The sequence below is a fragment of the Tachysurus vachellii genome, chromosome 1 (genome assembly GCF_030014155.1).
Source record: "Tachysurus vachellii isolate PV-2020 chromosome 1, HZAU_Pvac_v1, whole genome shotgun sequence".
Taxonomy (NCBI): Eukaryota; Metazoa; Chordata; class Actinopteri; order Siluriformes; family Bagridae; genus Tachysurus; species Tachysurus vachellii.
The window spans coordinates 40,696,311-40,721,685 of record NC_083460.1 but is presented as its reverse complement, the minus strand read 5'-3'; the positions used below and the strand labels follow the sequence as shown (position 1 = coordinate 40,721,685).

The following is a 25,375-nucleotide window of genomic DNA, read 5'->3' as shown; positions in this document are numbered from 1 at the left end:
ATATATATTTTTTTTTTTTTTTTTTTTTATTTTTCATCTTCTTTATTGTTTTACAGCGAATTTGAACATTTGTGAATTTTGAGCTCTAAAGCAGAGGAGGAAAAGTTTTAGCACAGAGAAGGAAAAAAAAAATTGCCTTGAAGTCAATGTGAATAATTAATCTTCTCTTTTTCTCTTTTTCGCTGCTCATAGAAGCTGGAGGACGAAGATGTGGCGCGTGGATGTGAATTTTTTCATTTTCCCTTTTTCTTCACAGGAACAAAGGGAATGTGAAAATGGGAAAATGAAAGACAAGCAAGAGCCGGAGAGTAGTTGTGAAGAGATGTTGTGAGATGTTGTGAAAGGACAGATCTCTCTCTCTCTCTCTCTCTCTCTCTCTCTCTCTCTCGCACACACATTCTTTCTCCCTCCCTTTCTCCCTCTTTCTCTCTCCCCTCTCTCTTCTCTTTAGCCCAGTGTGACTCTTCTGTTAACAAACGTCATTTTCTTCTGCATCTGTCCCTGCGTAATTGTAAGTACCACTTTCTGCTCCATATTGTCTTTTCTATTCTATGTTATTTTATTTTGCTTCGTGAGTTAAAAAATTTATAAGCTACTATCTAGACTTCACCTTGAAAATGTTATTGAACTATTTCTTTTTCTTTCTTTCTTTCTTTCTTTTTTTTTTTAAACCTGATTCACCTTCTTGTGGAATTGACAGCACAGACCACAAGGGTTTCCATGATCCAAATGACTGACAGCCTGCTATTGATTTCACATGGGTGTTACAAATAGTTATATATCCTTACACTCCAATTTGTTTTACACACAACTGGAATCATTTCACCCAGGTTTGCTTTTGCGTTGGAGAAATTTCTTGTTTCAATGCATTTCAAAATGGTATCATTCCTACTAACCTATTTATTTTAATATGTTTTTATTTACATCTGTTCTTGGTTACAGGGTGACATTTGATTGAGTTGCAGCCTAAAGATTTATATTACAACATGTAAAGATGGCGCAAAAATTGCGCAGGTAAATCTTCCAAAAAGAAATCTGACGTTGGTTCAATTTCTCCATCATTACAAACGATTCTAAAAACGAAATCGGGTTCGATGTCACGCAAGCAGTCGATTAGATTTAGTATTTATTTTAAAATGAACGTTGCCTTTTGCACTACAGTGAAATGCACAGCTGTGTCCAGACTGACAGGTCGTTTGTCCATAATCTCACACTATCCTTATTGAACTTTACAGCCGCTTTACTTATTTTATTATTATTATAAATTATATTTATTCATTTTTATTTATTTATTTATTTATTTATCTTTAATTAGTAGTTGGTGGTGTGAAATAAATTCATCCGACAATTAAAGTGCTGTTTTGAATTTTCAAAACAATCCAATCAATAATCAGTTCTTTTGTATTGATTACAGATTGTATAAAATTATATCAGTGAAAATTAATGGACGCGGATTTATGATGGAGATCCATGGATCATTTCTAAACCTTCACTTCCCGTAAATAATATGAATTTAAACTTAGCTCGAGTCTCTCTCTCTCTCTCTCTCTCTCTCTCTCTCTCTCTCTCTCTCTCTCTCTCTGTGTGTGTGTGTGTGTGTGTGTGTGTGTGTGTGTGTGTGACATCCTCCAATATATCAATTCAGTAGGTTATATCCCCAAGCAACCCGAGTCAGGTTTGTTAATCCTCTGTACAAAAGGAGCAAATATCTGGTCACACCTAAAGCCCGACCTGCTCACTTAACAAGCAAAAAAAAATATAGAAATAAAAAAAAATTAAAAATTAAAAAAAAAAGCTCCACCGCCTTCTAAAACCTATAATTATCGAGGTATTATCGTCTACCAAAAGGATACAGGATACAGTATTCTTCCTAACTGTGTACGCGCTGTGTTTTTATCTCAGCACATTAGTCACTTTCAGGAGCAGCTGCAATGCTTCTGGACGTCTTCGGATCTGTTGAACCTTCAGATCTGCTACTCGTCCGACTTCTTTTTATATTGTAAAAACAGAAGGTTGTTTAAAGAGTTCTTTAAAAAAAAAAGTGTTGTCCCAACCCTAAAAAAAGTCTCACCAGTCTCCACTCTTGCGTCAAAGGTTCTTTATATCTTTAATAGGATGCCACGAATCCACGAAACACTCGTGTGGAACCTTTAATCCTTAGACTTGACCATGCATTCATTGATTTAGTTAATGCATCATGTGCGCGCTCTCTCTCTCTCTCTCTCTCTTTTTTGGAGAGGCCACAATCGCTGTTCCCTCACCCCTCCCCGCTGAAGACTCCTATTCTCTCTCTCTCTCTCTCTCTCTCTCTCTCTCTCTCTCTCTCTCTCTCTCTCTCTCTCTCTCGTCTGGGAGGGGGAGCCCTGCCTCTTTTGCCTTGCTCACATCAATGCCCCTGGCCACTCACTTTCTGATGTTGCACGACGGGAAATGCTTTGAATGCTTGCGACATGGCCGCGCACATTGATTGCCAAGATTGACAGCAAGCTCTCCGCCGTCTTCTTCTCCTTTTTTCTTCTGTCCTTGTTTTCAGTTCTGCACACCAGCGGGGACAATTTCCTAGCGGCTCTCAGCATTTTGTTGACAGTTTTAACTTCGTATTCCCGCCGCGCTCTGCTTTCCACTTTTAGTTGCTGTTTTGTTTTGTTTTTCGCAGAGACTGATATTTTTCCCTTTTGGCACGGTTTGTTTTGTGCCGTATCGGGATACGACGTTAGACAACGAGGCTGAGGTTTTGCCCCGCGTGGTTCACATCGAGGTAAACTTTTTCTGTTTTGTTTTGCTTTACATTTCCACACTTGTCTCATTCTAACCTGTTGTTTGCGTCATTTTTAACACGTTTCGCGTCGCGCGTTTGACCCAACGTGTTTTATCCGGAACCACCTTATGCGCTTTTGTTGTGTCTTTACCAGCGCCAGAAAATGACAAGAACATGACAGGGATTTGAGCTGAAGTGTGCGTTTGGCAATAGTGTGTTCTCTTTGCTTGTTGTTGGTGGGATGTTGTTTATCACTGTGATCTCCTGCTTCTCGTGTTGACAGCGCAGCTGAACTTGTAGCGCACTGGTTCTCCGGTGCCAGGAGGGTTTCTGTTTATATTCTTCTTACTTTTTTTTTGTTGCTCTGCTTCAGCATTTTCTGATCTGCTAGCTGAAAACCAAGTATAGTTTCACTCTTATCCTGCACGCGTGTACTGTATCTAGTAAATCGAGCTGATTTACACGCACGCAGGAAAAAAAAACGATAACGTCTAAAACCTGTATTAAAAGCGCGCGCCGGTTTATAGGCTGTGAGATATATTTTACAACTCTTTTTTTCCCCTGTGTTAATAAGACGTTTCATGGCTATCCGGATGGCAGATAACTTCCCCAGCACAGGAAGCAATTTCACTTTTCGTCCACAGCGCGGTACTCTTCATTATCAGTGACGCACAGAGCGCAGATCAGATTCGACCTCCTTTAAGCCGTATGGAGAAATGTGTTTCAGTCGCGAGCGCTTTGATCAGAACATAATCATTACTATAAATTATAATTATCATAAATGGTGCATGGATGGTGAATGTCCTTAAGACAATTTGGTACCAACGTGCAGAGAGAGAGAGAGAGAGAGAGAGAGAGAGAGAGAGAGAGAGAGAGAGAGAGAGAGAGAGAGAGTCAGTTAAAAAAAAAAAGCGTGGAAATTCTTCTTGGCTTCACTTTCCCTCCGAGGTCAGGAGAATTGACCTCAGAAGAATGCATAAGTCATAAATTACAATGAAGTGTTCATCCATTTAGAGACAATACACAACTTTGGACACGCAAGACTACTTTTAGAGTGAAAAAAAAAACGCCAGTTCTGCGAAATAGGCGACTGAAAAGTAAGTGAAGCCGATATAAAAATTCATATTTTTTATTCTAAGGATTTGAAGAATTTTATTAAAATATTGTATTTACTGTAAACACTGTAAATGACTAAAGAATAGCGCAGTAAATCGAGTTTGTGGCGAGTTAAATAACACACTTCAACACTTAATACTAAATACTTTTAAGGGGATTTTTATGTAATATCATTTCCACACAAAAGAACTGTTCTGTTTCCCTTTTATAATAATTCTACCTGAAATCTATACATCTCTCTCTCTCTCTCTCTCTCTCTCTCTCTCTCTCTCTCTCTCTCTCTCTCTCTCTCTCTCTCTCTCTCTCTCTCTCTCTCTCTCTCTCTCTCTCTCCCTCTCTCTCTCTCTCTAAACCACAAACACACACACAGGACATCATGATTTCCTAAACACACAGTGTGTGAAGGTATTAGAAGAGCACGCGGACTTGCAGTGCGTGTGAACTTTGCCTGTGTGACAGAGATAGCTGATCATCTAAAGGGTGTTTCCCTCCAAACTAGAGACGCTTTCTCACACACACACGCACGCACGCACACACACACACACACACACACACACACACACACACACACACACACACACACACACACACAGACAGAGAGAGAGAGAGAGAGAGAGAGAGAGAGAGAAAGAGATAAGCGACTTCTGCACTGCTGGACATGACCTGATAATATTTGAATAAGAAACACAGCACTGACGTCTTTTTAGGAAATGTCTAGCGTCTTTGTTTATTATTATCATCATTCGCTTATATATATATGAAAAAAATAAATAAATTGAAGCTTTTTCTTCATTAAAACGCATCGTGCAGGCTTGTGAGCGACACACAAGTAAGTTCACGAAATTAATTTCGTTTCAAATGTATTTTTCTCTCTGTCTTTATAAACTCAGAAGGAGACACAAAAGCTCTGTTGTTCAGGGACGCAATCGGACACCTTAATTAAACCCAGCTTAACTTCTCTCTCTTCTCAATCTGAACTTTGTGTCCAGTGTGGTGGAAGTATAAGAATAGCCGGCCGGCTAATAATACACTCTTGTCTTAAGTGAGACGGGCTGTTTGAAAAGCAATCCTCCACCTCCACCTCCACCACCTCCTTCTCCTTCTCCTTCTCCACCACCACCTCTCCTTGCTCGTCCCAGTGTTGGGTCGAAGCTGATCCGCTAATGGCATTCTGGTGTGAACAGTTGCCGTGCCTCTGTGTGTGCGCAACTACCCTCATAAGGTAAAGCGGCAATGGAGGTCCAAATGGCGCGTTTATAATTAGACCGTCGATTCAGCACATTGTCCTGATTATTGCTGGGCAGGGGATGTGCTGCACTGTCCTGTCCTGTCCTGGCCTGGCCTCTCAATGGACATACTTTATTCTCCGTGTGAGTGTGCGTATGTGCGTGTGTGTAAGAGAGAGATAGAGACTCTTGAGGGGATCTGACAATTGTTCTGCATTTGTCGCATTTGCAGAAAACTAAAACATGACTGTTATCAGAATTCACTTTCACACCTTCATGCTATAAAGCGCATTGTTATATTGTTAAAATATTTCATGCATAATAAATATGTATATTTATATATTTAAGACACGAATCTATCCTGTTTGATTGATTGATTGATTGATTAATTAATTCACACATCAGTCAGAAATTTATATACAGAATTAATTTCAAATAAAATGTATAATATTCATATATAAAAATATCTAATAATATAATCGCTAACAGCCGAACTTTTCATTTGTCACGAATTTCTTATATTTTTTTTTCTTTCTTTCTTTTTACATTGATCTTCATTTTTTCTTTCTATCTAAACAGAATTGTCAGCGCGTGGCTTAGCGGAAACACGGTGCCGTCGCGCGCGCTGTGCACACCGTGCCGTTTCCTGTAGCCGGGGATCTGGAGAGCGAAACGCTTGTCGCATTTGGTGCCGGTAAGTTTTTTTTTTCCTTTTGCGCACTGAAGAAAAGAAACAGAGTTCTGTTCTCTCCGTTTCTTTCTCTCTACTTCTGTCTTTAAGGGATCATTTTGTAGCGCGAGCGCACCGCAGGCTGGCTGTGTTCGCTCGTGCCGGATCACGTGTGCGCGCACTGCCGGCTCTTTTTTTTTTTTTTTTTCATTCTTTCCGCGTGCACTTTCAGGATGAATTTAGATTTTTTTTTTGAGGTTTAACTTGGTTTAGAGCTGAATTTAGTTTTTCCATGCAGTGTTTACAGTAAGCAATAAGGCACGCGCTTCTGTAAAGAAATCCACACAGAGACCCGAAAAAAAAAATCAACAACAATCTATGAATTTTCATGAACGATATGATAAAAGGAAACAATAAAGCAAAGCTGCAACGTTTCTGGATTATTATGAAGCATTAAATCGGATTAAAGCAATTTGCTACACACCGAAAAAATCTATTAGAGGAAGCACGAGCGCATTCCTTTGCTTTGATGATGCACAAAACGTAAAGCACAAAGTCTCGGTTGTCTTTATTATTTGTCTTTCTCTGTAAAACAATTGCAGGTGTTGTCTTGTCTTTGGTTTGGAGATCACTTGCTTAGTAATAACATCCTTTGTGGATATTTATTGTTCAGCTACTTAATGCTAAATTGTTCATTTCTTTCTGTTTTTTTTTTTTTTTTTTTTTTTTATAATGGAAATGGATAATTAGCAGCATTCCTGTTCTGCATTATCTATACAGAAATCCAGTGCATGCAATTATCTCCTTAAAAGAATCGACATGCACTGATATGCTGGTCTGTTAAAAAACAGTCATTAAGTCCTGCAGCATTTTCCCAACAACACTCGGTCTAATTGTTGTAAATTCATTGCATTTGAGATAAAGTGAATTTTGCATTTCTTTTATCCTGCTTAATTTACAGTAATCGGTTCTGTCTTTCCTGCTCTCGTCTGGTCTTCTTCTTAAAATCCAAGCGACATCTCTGCGCGTCCTTGATGTCGAGAGATGTTTTGAGACGCTTGCTGTAACTTATTTATCCATGTATAATATCCTTACCGAAATGAATTCCATGCAGGCAAAATTATATTACTTGTAGGAATGTGAGCAGAAACGTCGAGGAGGTTGAAATGTAGAAGGAGAAAAAGCTACAACGGTCACTTAGTGTGTGTCAAGGGAGGGGGAAAAAAAAAGTATAACATCACCAGGGGTATAATATTAAAGAAATTTCTTCTTGGATGGAAAATATTTTTATATATCTGTAGTGCGAGCGTGTGCATGCTGCAAGAGTTTTTCACGCATCGCAGGATTTTATCCATGCATCAAATGGATTTTTAGTCTATAGCACAGCTGTGGAGGCTCGGATCATGACGGCGCTGGTGGAATGCACTCAGGGGTTTTTGCCCGTTTCATTTTGGGGCGAGGTTTGAACCGTGCCAGCATGCAGCGCCCTAATGATAAACACCAGCCGAGGTAAACAACAGCAGGTCTGGTATAAAGGTAAAGGCGTGCACCAGCCGTAGGGGAGGAAAGCCGGGGCGAGAGAGAACTGCAGCAGCACATGTTGTGACATCTGTCTTTAAGCGTTAGCTAATTTGCTGTGGAATATTTCAACAATGATCAAAACCGATGGCAACATGTTCATTAGGAGGTTGTCTTTCTGTCTCTCTCTCTCTCTCTCTCTCTCTCTCTCTCTCTCTTTCTTTCTTTCCTTCCCTCGTTGCTGCTTTTGTGGCAGAATGTCTCAAGTTTCTGGAATGCATTATTGAAGTTGTGGTGCACTTTTTTAATTAGGATGGCATTGATTGCTTTTAATGTGTGATTTTCCAGGAAAAAAAAAACCCAACATATTCCTAACAAATAGAGCCGATTAATTTGATCTTAACTTCACTTACGTTATATACACGCTCGAGAAATTAGGGGCATCAGTCAGGCGGTACGTTCCGGCGCACACCTTTTATTACACGGTAATAATAAAGTAATGTAGCGCTAATAATGATTTAATACACAACCGGAGCTTTTTATTAGCTTTTTTTTTTAATGCCGTATATGTTAAGAGACTTACACTCGAGGTGTACATTTTTTAAGGACAAGGAGTGGAACGATCAAGGATGCGAGTGTTCAGAAAGCTATGCCGTTATTATTATTCCAAGATCAAGAGCAGATTTTTGCAAAACCGTTATCGTCCTCGATGAAGGTGTTGTGCTGATGCGTCTCGTAAAAGCCCGATGATTTATTCGGAGTCTGAGTCAGGGAGGTTGACCTCCCCCGATGGAGAAAATCAAAGGTGTAATTCCAGACTAACAATCGAACGAGGGCTCTGTGTGTGTGTGTGTGTGTGTGTGTGTGTGGCTCTGTAACATCTTTCCACGCCTTAAGTATTTCTTATTTCTTCCCCCCCTCTTTACTGTAAGTGGAAATTAGAAAACCTATACTTATCTATGACTTTACAACACACCCAAATTGCAGATCTGCTCCTGAAGCTTAAGAAAAAAAGAATGATAGAGAGCGAAAGAAAAAAGAGTGAGAGAACGAGAGAAAGAGTTTGAGACGTTTAATCAGACTGAAATAAACCGTCCCTTAAATCCAGATTTTGTCTTTGAAGTTGATTTGATTTCTTCTGCCCTGAATAAGAGCATCCATCTTTTAGGGGAAAATGTGCACCTGTGGACACACTGCATCAGCAGGTGAAGAAAAGAAAGAAAAAAAGGAAGGGAGTAAAAGACAGAGAGGGAGAGAGAAAGAAAGAAAGAGAGAGGATTTTTTTTACTCGCTAAGATGTGACCTGACAATATCAGCCATGTTCCAGAATGTTCCGGAGTAAAAATAGAGCTCTTTACAGAGAGCTTGAGAGCCGGCGCATGAAAACATGAAAACACACGAACGGACGCTGAGAAGCACCGAGGCCTAAAATTCTAAAATACTGTGTGAAGTGGAATTAAATAGAATTAAGCAAACTGCAAACATCTTTAATTTATCGTATGAAATATTCTTGCTATTATGTAGAGAAATATGTGTTGAATTAATGAAGCGTGAGTTTCTCACACACACACACACACACACACACACACACACACACACACACACACACACACACACACACACACACACACTCATATCCTCTGTCTAATCAGCACTATCAGGTGTAACACGTTGTTTTTTTATGAATCAGAAAGATTTTTTTTCAGCGATGCATACGAACGAAGACCGCGGGCCATTTCCATATCAAAGCAGCGCAGTTCGCTGGCTGGCAGTAATTAAAATGCAGTGGTTTTTCGGCGTGACACACACACATACACACACACACAGAGACACACACGTGAAGGCAGAGGGTTCAGCATGCGGGTGGTTGACTGCCGTATGCGTCTCTGTATGCACTTATAATTTTGTACAAATGTTTACGCCAGTGCGTGCTCTTTTGCGGAGAGCTTGTCCTGAAGCCAAAACCATTTCAAGACAAAGTTAGTTTGCTTTTCTCTCTCTCTCTCTCTCTTCCTCTCTCTCTCTCTCGCTCTCTCTCTCTCTCTCTAAGCTTCTTGTTGTGGCCTCCCGTCTTGCTGTGCCTCTGTGCAGCTGCTCTCTGAAAACGCTGAGCCTTTGCCATGTGTTTAACCTTTAATTGGTGCATGAATAAATGATGCGAATCCTTTTTTTTTATATATCAAACCCGTGTTTATGACGAGCCTTCATTGGCTTCGTAATTGTTGTCGCCTTAAATGTGTCACTTCTGGGCGTGTGTGTGTATGTGTGTATGTGTATGCGTGTGTGTGTGTGTGTGTTCTTCTCCTGTTCTCCTGCTCATGCTTTCTGCACGGCTTATTGAATAGCAAATGTGGTGAATTGTTTGGACGTCGTTGCTACTTTATTACAGGGATCATTCTACTGGGAATTTTTTACTTTTTTTTTTTCCTCCCGATGTCTTGTTTTTGGGCATCAGAGATTTCTTCAAATACACGCTTTCTTATTTCATATAACGAGATATGAAGAAAAACACGAGCCATTTTAGGATATACGGCTGGACAAAAAGCTCTAAAATCTACAACTACTTTTATTTTATTTGTAAAAAAAAAAAAAAAAAATTATATTCCATAATTTCTTAAAGGCTTGCTGTGAAAAGCTACAGTACATTTATTTATGAGAAAATGTAAAAGAAATTGATAATTTTTCAGACTTTATACGCTTTTAAGAATACATGACTAAAAGTAATAGAGTAACAGTAAAAGTAATAATACTAGAGTAATAAAGTCTGAGTGTGTGAATGGAGCAAAAATAATACAATTAGAGTAAAGTAAGGTATAGGACAGGAGCCAATCAGCTTGAGTAATAATAATAATAATACAGTAATAATAGAACAACAAGAGTAAGACAAGAAGAAGACAGTAAGAAGAATGAGGTGGCAGAATAAGAACACTAGAGGAATACAGCAGAATTAAAAGTATTATAGAGTAAGAGGAATCGCTTTAAAAGCATCACAGTGGTATAGAAAGAGTAATAGAGAATCTGCATTTTATAAGAGAATTAAGAGCGTTATAGAGAAAGAGGAATAGTTTAAAAGAGTATTGGAGCGTGGGAGTATGAGAGTATTGGATTTTGAGAGTATTGGAGAATGAGCGTATTAGAGTATTGCAGTATTGGAGTTTTGGAGTATGAGAGTATGAGAATATTGGAGTATAAGAGTATTGGAGTATTAGAGTATTGGAGTATTAGAGCATTGGAGTGAAAGAGTATTGCAGTATGAGAGTATTAAAATATTGGAGTATTAGAATATTGGAGTTGGAGAGTATGAGAGTATTGCAGTATGAGAGCATTGGAGTGTGAAAGTATTAGAGTATAGGAATATACAAGTATTGCAGTATTGCAATATGAGAGTATTGCAGTATTGGAGTGTAAGAGTATGAGAGTATTGCAGTATGAGAGTATTAAAGTATTGCAGTATTATAGTATGAGAGTATTGGAGTGTGAGAGTATGCGAGTATTGCAGTATTGGAGTATGAGAGTATTGCAGTATTAGAGTGTGAGAGTATTAACGTGTGAGAGTATTGGAGTATTGCAGTATTAGAGTGTGAGAGTATTGCAGTATTAGAGTGTGAGAGTATTGGAGTATTAGAGTGTGAGAGTATTGCAGTATTAGAGTGTGAGAGTATTGCAGTATTAGAGTGTGAGAGTATTGGAGTATTAGAGTGTGAGAGTATTGCAGTATTAGAGTGTGAGAGTATTGCGGTATTAGAGTGGGAGAGTATTGGAGTATTAGCGTGTGAGAGTATTGCAGTATTAGAGTGTGAGAGTATTGCAGTATTAGCATTTGAGAGTATTGCAGTATTGCAGTATTAGAGTGTGAGGGTATTGCAGTATTGGAGTGTGAGAGTATTGCAGTATTAGAGTGTGAGAGTGTTGCAGTATTAGCGTGTGAGAGTATTGGAGTATTGCAGTATTAGAGTGTGAGAGTATTGTAGTATTAGAGTGTGAGAGTATTGCAGTATTAGAGTGTGAGAGTGTTGCAGTATTAGCGTGTGAGAGTATTGGAGTATTGCAGTATTAGAGTGTGAGAGTATTGCAGTATTAGAGTGTGAGAGTATTGCAGTATTAGAGTGTGAGAGTATTGCAGTATTAGAGTGTGAGAGTATTGTAGTATTAGAGTGTGAGAGTATTGCAGTATTAGAGTGTGAGAGTATTGCAGTATTAGAGTGTGAGAGTATTGCAGTATTAGAGTGTGAGAGTATTGCAGTATTAGAGTGTGAGAGTATTGCAGTATTAGAGTGGGAGAGTATTGGAGTATTAGAGTGTGAGAGTATTGGAGTATTAGTGTGTGAGAGTATTGCAGTATTAGAGTGTGAGAGTATTGGAGTATAAGAATAAAGACAATACAGTGAGAGTATTACAGTAAGAATACTACAGAATCTGTATAAAGTGTGATAAATGCTAAATGCTAAAAATGAGCAGTAACTCAGTCACTGAGCTGCGAGACTAAAGCTCTCTGTGACACACAGTGTGTTTAGAACATGTACAGAGAACACTGGCTGTGTTTAACACGCTAGCAGACGTTAGCATTCTACACTCACAGCTGTTCACTGTTCTCCACGGGCCTGTCACAATATGTGTGTGTGTGTGTGTGTGTGTGTGTGTGTGTGTGTGTTTATTTCAGTTCGGCTCATCGCGAGCCTGTCATGAGCTGATAGATCACTAACTTTACAAGAAGCCAGTTAGCAGTTAGAGGTCAGTAATGAATCTACGGAGACGTGGCTCGCTGATTTACGAGGCCACGCTACAGCGCTGAAATTATTCACACCATCATCATCTTCGAGTTCACGTTCCATACGAACACGCTGATCACGTCTGCGTGTGTGTACGTGTGTGTATAAGATATTCGGCTAATTCAATCACTGTGTCAGAAAAGTTCGCATTATGCAAATGAGCTCGAATACAAACCGTTGCACGTTTCTTTTTCCTTTTCTTTTATTCTTTCTCTCTTTTTTTCGTCTATCGATTTATAATTCTACATTTATGTTAAAGATAAAATGCTGCACACCGCCATCAGAGGCAAAGATCAGGAGAATGATCGGAAGGTTTAAAAAACGAGAAACGTCTTTATCGTCTGAAACGGCGTCCTTTTGACACGACACTCCATCTTAAAGAGGGTGCTCTGAGCCGCAAACGCCCCCCCCCCTTCCCCCCCATCTGAAGAACCAGTAGCTAACATCTTGTTCTGCTGCTCTACACTTTTTTATTGTCGTTGCAAAAACGGACATCTGATCCACTCTTGGAAATTATATGGAAAACGCTCGAGGACGCTCAGCCAAAATTCGCGTTGCCTACAGTGTGTTTTTTTCTCGACTGTGGAAAGTCGGGACGAGCCGTGCCAAAACCAAATTAAAGTGACAAAAGAGGGTGGAAAAAAAGGAGGGTGCAATTTCTGTGGCTGTAGTTCTGACAGTAGTTAAGCTCAAATCGCTCTGGCCAGCTCTTTTGTTTCCTTATTCCATGATTATTTACACTGACTCGCGGATTTTACAGGGCGTGCGTCATGAGAAAATGGCTTCAGCAGACGCGACCACAAGTACTGCGCTCTCTTTCTCTCTCTCTCTCTCTCTCTCTCTCTCTCTCTCTCTTTCTTTCTTTCTCTCTCTCTCTTTCTTCCTTAAAACATCACATGTGCAGCACTGGTGGATGTTTTTTTTTTTTTTTCTCTTTTTCTCTGGACCGTGTAGAAAACGGGCAGGTACGAAGAGAAAGCGCTGAGTTGTGGATGAGCTTTGATGTACCAGCGATGCTGAGTGTGTGTGAGTGTGAGTGTGAGTGTGTGTGTGTGCATCTCTGCAGATGATGATGTTCAGTACAAATCAGCACCAAGCGTCTCTGTAGCTGAATCAGCCACACACACACATCTTCTGGTGCTCTAGGTGACGAGGGTCGTGGGTAGAAGCGGTCAGGGATCTGGGCGTAAGGGACGCAGGGGTCGAGGGGACGTCAGCGTGGAAACGCAACAAACAATACGACGCCTCAGACGTCGTCCTCGCCTGGTGACACGAGAGACGTGAACTCGCTGATCCAACAGTCTGTCTCAGTCTCTTTTTCTCTCTCTCTTTCTTTCTCCTTCATTTTGAACCACACCAAAAGTGAAATGGAAAATATGAACCTTTTCCCTTCTTTTTTTTTTTTTTTTTTTTTTACTTTGGCACAGGGAACGGAAAACAAATTGCGCATGAATTAAAACGCATCATCTTTTTTTTTTCCTCATTAGTTCATCAAGCTAACTCCTGATCCAGGACTATAATTTCAAACCCTCACTTCTTTTCTTTTCTTTTCTTTTCTTTTCTTTTTTTTTTTTTTTTTTGGAGTTGTTCCTCCTGCTTCATCTCCTCCTCCTCCTCCTCCTCCTCCTCCTCCTCCATGTCACAGGGCTGCTTCACGGCACGGCTGTCAAAAGTCTGCTGAGTGAGAGAACTATAATGGTGTAATATTTTCTCCTTTTCTTCTTTTTTTTTTTTAAATGGAAAAACTGTTGAAATGATGGAGGAAAATGTGCGGTTTCGCCTCCCGAGCCTTCCCCAAGAGCCTCTTTGATGGTCTTAAAGAACAGCCACACTGGCACACGCCGGACACCCACGAGCGAACGGCGTACGTCTCTCCGAGCCGAAGCGGCCGGAGAAATAAACACGGCAGAAGAAGAGAAAGAAGAAAGACCTGAGAGTTCTGAGTTTAGATGAAGAGCAGAGACCTTTCCCCTCCTTTTTTCATCCCTTGTACCTCTCTACTAATAAAAGAAAGAAAGAAAGAAACTGAAACTATGACACAGAGCCAAACTTGAACCCTCTCAGCCTTTGTGTGATGCAAATGAGACGAGATTTACTCTGAAGCGTGACTTGTTCAACCGTTAATTTTACACCACGTCAACTTTCTTTTCTTTTTTTTTTGTTTATCAGGATCTCGAGCCATGTTGAAACACGTGCACTTTTATTTCCATCGCACTGTTCTAACTTTCTAGTAGAAGCAGGGTCACTATATATCAAAAAGCTTTTAACAGAGGAGGAGTTTCACATATTGGCTTACCTCTGTGTGTGTGTGTGTGTGTGTGTGTGTGTGTGTGTGTGTGTGATGAGAAACCTGTGGTGGCATGTCACATGGCTTTCTGTGTCTGGTTTAGTGGCAAGACCAAGATGATGATGATGATGATGATGATGATGGTGGTGGTGGTGATGATGATGATGGTGGTGGTGATGATGGTGGTGTTGGAGATGAAGAGATGTTCCTCCTCGTTCTTGCTGTAGTAGCTAAATTTATTGGTCACCATCTGCAGGGTGGAGAAGTTTGGGCAGACTCCAGAGACCACGGAGAGCCTTCTAATTAAATCGTCATCATTATCAACTCGCGGTTCGCGATCGTCCCTGACGTCGAGCTCTTCCCAGCTTCCAAGATGAACATGGAAACCGAGAGAGCTGTAAATATTTTTTTTTTCTCCTCTAATCCCTGCGCTTGGACGGATTTACAAAGAGAAAAGCAGAAACCTCGATATAGCCGTGGTGACGGTTTTTTTGTTTCCTGGTTGGGAAAGTAAAACAAAAGCAAAAGAAATGTGCACTTTTATTTGCACTCAGGTTTAAAGAATCGCAGCAGATCTGTTAAAGTCGTCTCCGACCGCCGCGCTCCTACAGACGCCGATTTGTCGTCGTTTAATTCGTCTGTGCGACACGTTCGCTCAGTAATAATCTCAAGCTGAAGGATGAGTGTGTGTGTGTGTGTGTGTGTGTCACGGTGCGGTGGGTGACGTCTGGCAGCTCGGAGCGCTCTGCTCTCCCTACTCACACACTAGACCTGTGAGTGACACGGAGGAGTGCGGCAAAAAACGCTTTATCAGAACATAATTACAGCCCCTGTGATTAAAGGGGGAAGTGACTCTGATTAGAAGAGTTTCTTGGGGACGTGGAAACTGGATGAATATTCAAACGGGTGAGAAAAAAAAACGAGCAGAAATATTCTGCTGTTTTTTTTTTTTTTTTTTTTTTTTTTCTCTTCCGTGTTTCTCTGATATAATTTTTTTAAATAAGGTCTGGCTAGGGGGGGCATGGTGGCTTAGTGGTTAGCACGTTCGCCTCACACCTCCAGGGTTGGGGGTTCGATTCCCACCTCCACCTTGTGTGTGTGGAGTTTGCATGTTCTCCCCGTGCCTCAGGGGTTTCCTCCAGGTACTCCGGTTTCCTCCCCCGGTCCAAAGACATGCATGGTAGGTTGATTGGCATCTCTGGAAAATTGTCCGTAGTGTGTGATTGTGTGAGTGAATGAGAGTGTGTGTGTGCCCTGTGATGGGTTGGCACTCCATCCAGGGTGTATCCTGCCTTGATGCCCGATGACGCCTGAGGCACAGGCTCCCCGTGACCCGAGGTAGTTCGGATAAGCGGTAGAAGATGAATGAATGAATGAATGAATGAAGGTCTGGCTAAAAAACGATCCAAGATGAGACGGTCATTAACTCGTCATTAACACGCGAGATCTGGGTGCCGCTGTAGAGGAAAATAACGGAGCTGATTGGCTTCCTGTAGCCGCACGTCCCTGTTGATTTATTACGATGTATATTTATTAAAGAACAACATCATAATTTTATTTTTTGATCTGTTAAACGAGAGAGATCCTCTTGTCACTTCCATTATAGCAGCTATAAACAGTCCTTCCTTCACCACAATGGTTTTTTTCACCAAAATGTATTTTGCAGTTAATAAGCCTAAAAATTTTTTATAAAATAAAAAACAAAACTGCTTGTTACTGTAAAAAACAAACACCAGGTCTGTATTGATAAAGAATCTCAGAATGATCTTAGGGCCTTTTTACACCTGGTCACTTCATGTGTTGTCTCTGATCCGATAGCTGTCTGATTTGTTAAAACTGTTCGGCGAATCGGATATCGATCCGATCTTTCTACTCCCACCCAAAATGCTAATATATTTTACCTAATTTCCGGGGTAATTGAAACAGAACACACTTTGGTGTGTGCGGTTTTCAGAACGCAATCAAAAAGAAGATGAAAAAACTCGTTACGAAGGTTATGTTACAAAAAACAGCATTTACTGTTTGCTGCGTTTTCGCTGGCAGCAGCAGTGCGTTTTAAGCCCCAACGAGACGCCTGGGTGAAAGATCACCTGCGAGTGACGTACGTCCGTTTGGGAGGAGTATAGAGCTGACGTATGTGGCTTGAACAACCACATTCATTTACACCTGTCCAGTTTCATCTGAAACACGTCCCAGACCACCTCCTGAAGGGGTTTGTACCATCGGATTTATATCTGTCTCAAAAACGTTTCGGAGGGCATTTAGACCTGGTCTTTTTACCATCGGATAGCTATCTGATCACAGAAAACACATGAAGTGACCAGGTGTAAAAAACCCTTCACTGTGCTAACATTTCTATGAACCTTATCTTCAGAGTGATTCAGGACCTCAGATCTCAGATCAACTCTGAACAAGGAAAATACAACAACTTTTATCTTAGAGAGGAGGCGGAGCTTAACCTGTTACTAGGTGACACGTTCTTTTGAGGACTGTGATTGGTTGTGGAATAAAAAAATAGGAGCGCTTTTAAAATCCCGTCTGTTATAAACCTTTACTTTATCTGTATGTTCAGATATTTGAGACTATATGGTGTAGGGATTACGTTTGTGACTGATTATATTAACGATGCTCTAACATCTGTATGTTATAAATGTGATAAATGTAAATGTAAACATCTACGACACAGAGCAGAAATGTCATAGAGACAAATGATGTCATTCCTGCTGCTGTGGGATTTCAGCTCTGTTTTAGAGATGTTACTGTCTCTAAATGACATATATATATATATACACACATGATTGGTGACAAAAATAATCCCTACACGCTGTAATCTGTATCAGATTACTAACTCACATATTGTACACAACACATTTCTTCTCCCTCTTCACCTTTTAGTCATTTTCTCCTCTGATAAAGAAACTCTTAAAGCTCTTAAAAGTCCTCCTCACTTCTCCTAACACTTTTTGACCTTATGAGCTCTTTAAAGGTTAAGATGTTTTATGAAGAACTTTATTCTTCTCTATAATTTTAAGGGAAAACGCCACATTTCCTCACTAGGCGAAACTCTTTACACTGAGAACGTTCATGAATACGAGTCTTGAAAAGTTATTGTAAGTATTAAATAACTTTACCTCCGTCGCCGGCAAATTAAACTTAAGCGTTTACATGTTTTCAAGCTGTTACTATAGAAACGATAACATATTAGAATAATCTTCTTCTTCTCTTCTGACCAATCACGATCCAGTCCTCAACAACGCTGAGGTAAAACTAATCTTCCTCTCTCGTTCATCCTCGACTCCGAGGCAGCTATCAAGTGCCCCTTTTCCACCGAGGCCGTTTGAGTGCTCGTTCGGAGCCTAATTTAGAATCAGTTCTTTCTTTTTCGACCGCCAAAGCACCGGCTCTGAACCAGGAAAAGTGGTTCTTCAGTAGCACCAAAACGTTGTTGGTCTAGACTTAAGAACCGCTTGTGTCAGGGGCTGTGGGCGGGGCTGTGGGCGGGGCTCCTGTTACCGCATTTGATAATGTACCTTAAGTATACTAATGTTTAATACACTTTTACTTTACCGCGATATGATACATTTTCAGCAGACATGATAGTAAGTAGCTACATGCTAAGGCTAACTTTCTTTTGTGTTAATGATAAAATAACGTTATGTACTTTCTCGATTACAACCTCCGTTTATACAGATTACATGGAGCTGCACGTACATGTTGGGTTCGCCGCGTTTGGATGTTAATGTAGGTTCACAAAGCCATGAGCATTAACAGTAAAGCAACATCCGCCATTGTTGTTGTGTTTGTGTTTGTCGGTGCTGCGCTAAAGTTGCTGTGTAACGTGACACGTATACAGTGACGTCAGACTCGGCTCTGTGACGCTCTCTAACCGATGGAAAGACAAACCGGTTCTTAGAAGGTTCGCCAGTGGAACCAACTTTGAACCAGCACCAGTGCTAGCTCTGAACCAGCACCCGGGTCTTTTTGGTGGAAAAGGGTCTAAGGTGTTTTGTTCCATTCTGACTACAACAGTGAGATTAGCATCGCTTCACTCCTCTCTCTCTTCTCGTCACTCAGGCTCCTAAAACACGATGTGGCGCGTGATAGCCTGCTCAGAGTCCATCAAAAGTGTCAAACAGACCACGATCGCGCGAAACTTTTGCAATTTCACAAGCGACTTCCCCTTCAGAATAACCTTCATCTTACCCTTTGATGGCTACAGGTCTGGGTTTTTTTTTTTTTTTTTTTTTTTGCTCAGACGTCTATACATAAAAAAATAATAATAAAATAAAAAAATTTAAAAAGCTTAGCATGCTGTGAATTCGTAGCTGAAGGCTGCTTATCTCGGAGCCTTTCACGGACTTTAGAAACGGAGGGCAATAATACTTCACGGCTAAATTTCTCAACTTGTATTGTGAGCAGCACAAGAAAAAAAAAGAATGTTCAGCGAGCAGAGTCAAAGCTTCAGCAGCAACAATACGACACAAATAAAAGTATTTGCCTTCGCGGTGTTGAGCTTTTAAAGTCAGGATCGTTTCACATGAACACTGCCTTGAATTCTTTGCTGGTTTATTTTTTTTTTTTTTGGAAACGGTTTATTCACATCCCGGGTGTGTGTGTGTGTGTGTGTGTGTGTGTGTGTGTGTGTGTGTGTGTGTGTGTGTGCGCGCTTTAAGAGACGTGACGTGGTAACCAAGCTGCTTGAACACTCGACATTGCATGATACTTTAAAAAATCTGGAGGAGAAAGTGTGTCCAAGGTTGGAGAGCTCAGCGTCTCAAATCACACACTTATTTACGCCGTTAAATTTATCGGACAATTCCGACACGTGACCTCGAGTCAAAAATACTTAAATATTTATATATATATGATGAGGAGGAATAATGTGTTAAACAGGCGCCGTGAAATGAAATGTCGAGACCTTTTTGTGTGACCCACCTGTCGTGCTTTCATCGCTAACCTCGTGTTGAGTGTGTGTGTGTGTGTGTGGTCAAGTGGATCCCGTTTCTGTTAAGCTCTCATGTTCACGCTTTGTCGTATACTAAGTTCTCAGAACTGGGGCAAACCTTGTAATATGACAGACAGACGCTGGTCCTCTTAAGCGTCTGCTCGGTTCTTCAGTAGGTGAGGAGTTCCTCTGGTTTCACACGGCCGGTGCCATGCTCTAATGGGCTCTCCGGGCACGAATGGAACATAATAACCGTTTGGCCGTGTTTGTTTTACCCCCCTCTCGAACCTGGGAGAAAAATGAGCAGAAATTCACTCACGGCACACATAAGCAGCGCTGTGATGTAAGATGTTATTACTGGATACGTAGGATAGGAAAATTTGGATTTTTTTCCAAAAATCCAGTGCGGAGAGGGCATTATGTCACAAAGGCCACATTGTAAGGTTTGTAAGATTGGGTGTGTATAGTGAGTAAGTGTGTATGTGTGTGTGTGTGTCCTTCATTATTTTTTTTTAAATCCATATACACTTGTTTCGGTTTATCCGACCCCCTCGTACGTCTCATAACATTTACGGTTCCTCACATAATGGAAAGCACCCAGAGAATTCCGTGTCTCTAATATTCCCTGACCAGAGACTCGGAAAACCCTGGACCCGAATCCATAAATATGGCAGTTAAAAAAGTAAATACACCCCATCATGGGTTTTGGTTGATTGTTAAGATTTTATTGAGCTGATTTCTGATCCGAACAGAGCGGATTATCGAATTAAAAAAATATGATGTTGACGACAAAAAATTAGAATTGCGTTAGAAGACTGGAAGTCCATCAGACAAAGAATTATTCATTTATTACTTATTTATTAAGTTCAGGACAGCGATAACGTAAAGATGAACAGCGGAACAAAACGTTAGTGTTTCGTATTTTAATAAATTTCTGATAAAAAAAACGTAAATGTAAGTTTAAAGACTAAGACAAAGAATAAAACGTTTGTTCATTTTCCGTTTTAAGTTCGAAGCGGTTCTAAATACTAAGGATAGAATTCAGTTTAAAATATAATATAAAAAATAAGTTGACAAATTCGAACGAATTTTTAGACAGAATTATGGATTTATCTTCCGTTGTAACTTTGAAACAGCGTTAAATCGAAAACAAAAAAGATTTGTTGTATCGTTGGTTTGTAAATTCTAATTTTGTCACAAATACAAATGAAATAAGTGCAAACGCTTTACAGAACGTCTGCGTCATAAAAATATAATCATTAAGAATGAAAAAAATGAATAATCAAAAAACATAATAAATATACTAGAAAAGAGGAACAGATTTTTTTAATATAAAAACTGCAGTAAAAAGAAGTTAAATAAATAAGCGTATTGTTTCTCTGTGTAAAGGTTAAATATAATAAAATTCCAAAAAAAGTTTAAAGACTTCTGATAAAAAAAAAGGATTTATTTTCTGCTCCAAACAGCTGTAACATGAAAGAGGCGCTACGAAACAAATCGTTCATGTCGTGTTGTCGATTTGTCAAGTTTATTCGTCAAAAAAACAACGGTACAAAACACATTATCTATTGTTTCCATCGTAAAAAAACGATACAAAATAATTTTATACTGTACTATAAATATACTAAGAAAGGAATTTCAATAAAAAATATGATTCAAATATTTTATAAAAAATACTTTCCAAGACTTTGACAAATAATTTTAGATTTATTTTTGTTTGTATTTCAAGACAGAACCAAATCACTTGTACAGTCTGTAGTACTAGTTAAAACGCTTCATTTTCCTTTATTTTGCTCTAATATACTTCACTACACACACAGAAGGTCTTAGCGGTTACACTTCCTTGTAGCAGTGTTAGCTAGCTAGCCTTGTTAGCTGGTTTGCTAGTTACTCACTCACTCTCACTCATTTTCTACCGCTTATCCGAACTACCTCGAAGTACCCCTCACAGGGCAGACACACACACACACTCTCATTCACTCACACAATTACACACTACGGACAATTTTCCAGAGATGCCAACCAACCCATCATGCATGTCTTTGGACCGGAGGAGGAAACCGGAGTACCCGGATGAAACCCCCAGGGCATTTGCTAGTTAGTTATTGGTATCGATTTAACATCACGGAGAGCCGTCGTGTGTAAGAGGAGATAAAGAAAGTCTATTTTATCCACGTGTTTAAGTCATTTTTCTTTTTTTTCTCTGAGACGGAAAAGTATAGATGTAGCTAAAGATGGCTAACAATTCTTAACTATGAAGAGATGAGAAAAAAGACTTTTATCTGAATTGCAGATTCTGATATTTTATTTATCGTCTCATACAAAGTCATATTCTCGTTTATGTTCAGTCCAGTTCAGGTAGCTAACTTACTAAATAACTAACTAACTAACTAACTAACGAAGTTTGTCGTAGCTAGCTAGCTAGCTAACGCAGCTACGCGGAAGCTTAACCTCTACACATCATATCTTCCTGTTACACCGACTCATCTCTTGTCTGTTCTTCTTTTCTTCTGTTTTTTGACTTTCCAAATGAATGACCACCAGATGAAACTGTGTGAAGGAGACACGCTAGTTGTTTTTAGCATTAAACGGATTCAGTCTGTCCTCGAGCTCCCAGAGCAATTATTAGCCACATGTAATTTCACCAAACTCACCGTGATTACCTTCCTGAAGCGGCTCTGGTCCTCGTGCAGCTGCTCGTCTCTTCTCCAACACCTGAAGAGCTGATTGCTGAGGCATCATGGGAAAGGACGTGTCTCTAATAGCCGAGCTGAGCAGCACGCGCTTGCTGTGTGTTCTTTTCTTTCTTTCTTTCTTTCTTTCTTTCTTTCTTTCTTTTTTTTCTCCACTAATTGAATTCGGCACTAAAATACTGCTGGCAGGAGCCTGTACCTTATTTGACTTATTTATTGCCTGACTGGAGAGAAAATTTGACCTCCAATTTTCAAAAGCTCTATTTTTTCTCTCTTTTTTTTTTTTTAAGGAAAAAAAAGGAAAAAGAGTAATAAACTCAATTATCCCGTTGATCAGTGACTCAAACGATGCATTTATTTTTGCCAGAGAGACGAAAGTGCTCTGTGTTCGGGGAGTTTTTTTTTTTTTTGCCCTAAATGCGTACAGCGCCAAGATGGAGAGCGAGACTGCGAAGCCAGCTCCGGTCGTGTCAGCCAAGATTTGTGCGCTGCGTCCTTTAAATCATTTCCCTCTCTAGAAAATTAAGAATGCAGAGATATTCTCAAACCGATCATTTCTTTCTCTCTCTCTCTCTCTCTCTCTCTCTCTCTCTCTCTCTCGTTCACTCTTTCTCTCGTGATCGGCGTTAATGTAAACAAACCCGAGCGAATGTTAATTGTTTCAGTGCGTAAAGCCAGCCGTACGGAGCTCACCGTAAACACGGCTGTCCATCACCGTTAAGATTTACATTCCTATGAAGGATGTCTGAGGAAACAATTATCTCACCGTAAAAAAAAAAAAAAAAAAAGAAACATTTTCGGGTTTTTCTTTCGTACCTAAACGCAGCTCTTCATATCATCTTTCCTTCCTTTCGTTCCTTGGAATTTACGAGCGTTTTTAGGAATTTACGACATATTTCCTCTGGTTGTGTTCTGCTGATGTTTCTCTCTCTATTTATTTTTTTTCTTTATCTAATCTCATCCTGATTGGTCAGAAGGTGTTGATGGATCTTCTAGAGCAGCAGCTCCCAGGTTTATACTCGTTAATGCTACAATAATTCTACTATGTTATCATTTCTATAGCAACAGCTGGTGAGTCGTCAGTGTCAGTCCTTAACGCGCTGGTTTTAATACGGTATCGTTTCCGTGGCAACAACTCAGACGAATCACAGGGACTCAGGGACCGGAGAGGAATCATGTAAAAATAAATAAATAAATAAATAAAGTAACCTGACAAGCTGTGAAAAAGAGAGAGGATGGAGAGACAGCGGTTTACAGATGCTACAGCATAAGCAACAACAGGAACAGTTTCAAGCTTGTTAACAAATAAATAATCTGCTGAGGTGTAAGAGGAATAAAACACACACGTAACCCACATCTGTCCGTCCTCAGAGCCTCGTTTTCTCTTCATCCGCCACAAAAGGGGAGATTTTTAACACTTTCGTCTTCATCTTTTCACCTTCCCCTCGCCTCACCCTTATCAGATCGTTTAAAGCTGACGCTTTTCAATTCACTTGCAAATGTAATCTTTGAAAACGCGACGGTGTTGCACTCGCTCGCAGTCTGAAGAAGGAAGAATAAAATTCGGTATTAATCATTTCGTGGACGACTGACGGCGTCTGATTGTAACCTGATCATTTCTGGATCAATTGATCCCTATTCTGGTTTAATTCACCATGTGATTGACTTTCAGCACTGTTCCAGGAAATAAATAAATAAATAAAATAAATAAAGCCCTGCTCGGTGTTCGGTCTTTTAAAGAGTGCAGTCATTTGAATACAGATGCTCGCTTCTAAGACCTTGTCACTGAAAATGACTGAAAGTCAGGAGACAATTGCAGGTTGATTTTGTTTCCACTGACAGAAGATGCGAGTCCTTTTGTGCCTGCGGTTTATTTGCATTTAAATGTTTATTGTGGACGCGTGACATGACGCTCGCGCTGATTGTCGTCGTCGCCGGCTGTCGCGTTTTTGTCGTCTGAAAAACCAAACTAACGAATTTCGGAAGTGAGAGGAAGGAAACCTGGAATTATTATTATTGTTAGTTTCAAAGTTAGACTGTGAATCAATCAGTGAGACTTTGTTTTGTGAGCTGCTTCCTTTTGTAGAAAGATTTACTCAGCATCTGTGTAAAAGATTTGTCGGAAGCATCAGGCTCGTGTCACTGAAGCGAGGGACGGTTTTGACCTTTGTTTGAGTTGGTAACAGAAAATTGGTGTCTCTCTCTCTCTCTCTCTCTCTCTCTCTCTCTCTTTCTCTCTTTTCTCTCTATGTATGTATATATAGGTTAGTGATAGTGCGCGTGCGGTTATGGGTGTGGAGCTCACGGCCGAACCGGTCTCCTGCCGCTCGGGTCTCGGGGTTCTTTTGTTCTGCAGCACTCAGTGTGTCTACCTCCTCAGGAGAGCGACGACTTTCACCGGTGCGTTCGCACAAAAGCCCTTCTTTCCTTTGAGGTGTTAAAAACTTCCATTTATGCATTCCCTGGACAAAAAGCCCCGAGCCCATTTTCGAGGCCAGTGGCAACACAGGCGGACATCGTGGCCACGCTTCTCCAGCACTCATTTCACAGCTCCTAAAAACCAGTATGTGGTGAACAGGATTTCAGCGGCTAAAACGCCCCGCGAGAGTGTGGGCGATAAGAGAGCGAGAGAGATGGAGAATGGACGCTAAATCGCTCCGCTGAAGCCGTCTCTATCTCCAACCTTACCGTCGAGACTCCGGGGGGGGCAATCGTTCTCCTCGGGCTGGAGACGTTCACCCTCTGGACTGTCACCAAACCCAAATAACTCAATGATATGGTGGATTTTTTTTATTCTGAGCAAAGAGACCTGGCGTTTTTGGTGCCACTGGGTCTTACAGCGTGACCCAGAGAAGACGTTTCTACCTCGTGCACTATAGCAGAGGAAAAACACACACCAGGGCAAGCGGTCGAAGGACAATAATCAGTGACGGGATGGTGTGTAACTTACTGTGCCGGTCTTCGTTATCATTATTATGCTCTTACAGCAAGCTTTACCACCACCATTACACTATTAATCTTTGTTTAACTGCATGTCGACGTTATTGTCGCTTTATCCATTTACAGTTGTCGCTAAGGGTGGGTTGTTACTATAGAAACAAGAACAAAAGGCCGGCATCTTAAATACACGATTTCCTTAGATTATAAAAACATTACAAAAGTTGGCACCCGATATTCTTGAAGTATTAGCCCCCTCGACTTCACGCAGATCGCTCGCATGCTTTCGCAAACTCACAAACGCGATCCCGATTAGCTAATTGTTAGTGATGGTAGAATCTGATAAGGACATGTTAACACTTAGGATGTTCTTCCTTTCTTCCCTCCTTCCTTCCTCCCTATGTTCCTCCTCCTCCTGAAACACCTCCTCCTCCTCCTCCTCCTCTCTCGATAGCT

The 25,375-nt window shown here is 40.4% G+C and overlaps 1 protein-coding gene across 7 annotated transcripts in view; it reads left to right on the top strand.

The window, feature by feature from the left end:
- Positions 1 to 2,390: 2,390 nt before the first annotated feature.
- sox6 (SRY-box transcription factor 6) overlaps positions 2,391 to 25,375 on the top strand; it is a 176,035-nt gene continuing 153,050 nt past the window's right edge. For 4 of the 7 annotated variants that reach the window (XM_060866913.1, XM_060866986.1, XM_060866668.1 and 1 more), the window contains exons 1-2: positions 2,391 to 2,758; positions 5,680 to 5,794. The gene's annotated coding sequence lies outside the window, so the exon portion shown is untranslated. Of the gene's footprint in view, positions 2,759 to 3,667; positions 3,856 to 4,636; positions 4,704 to 4,877; positions 5,097 to 5,679; positions 5,795 to 25,375 lie in introns of those variants that run through there. The other 3 variants (XM_060866496.1, XM_060866418.1, XM_060866581.1) reach the window with 3 other exon arrangements.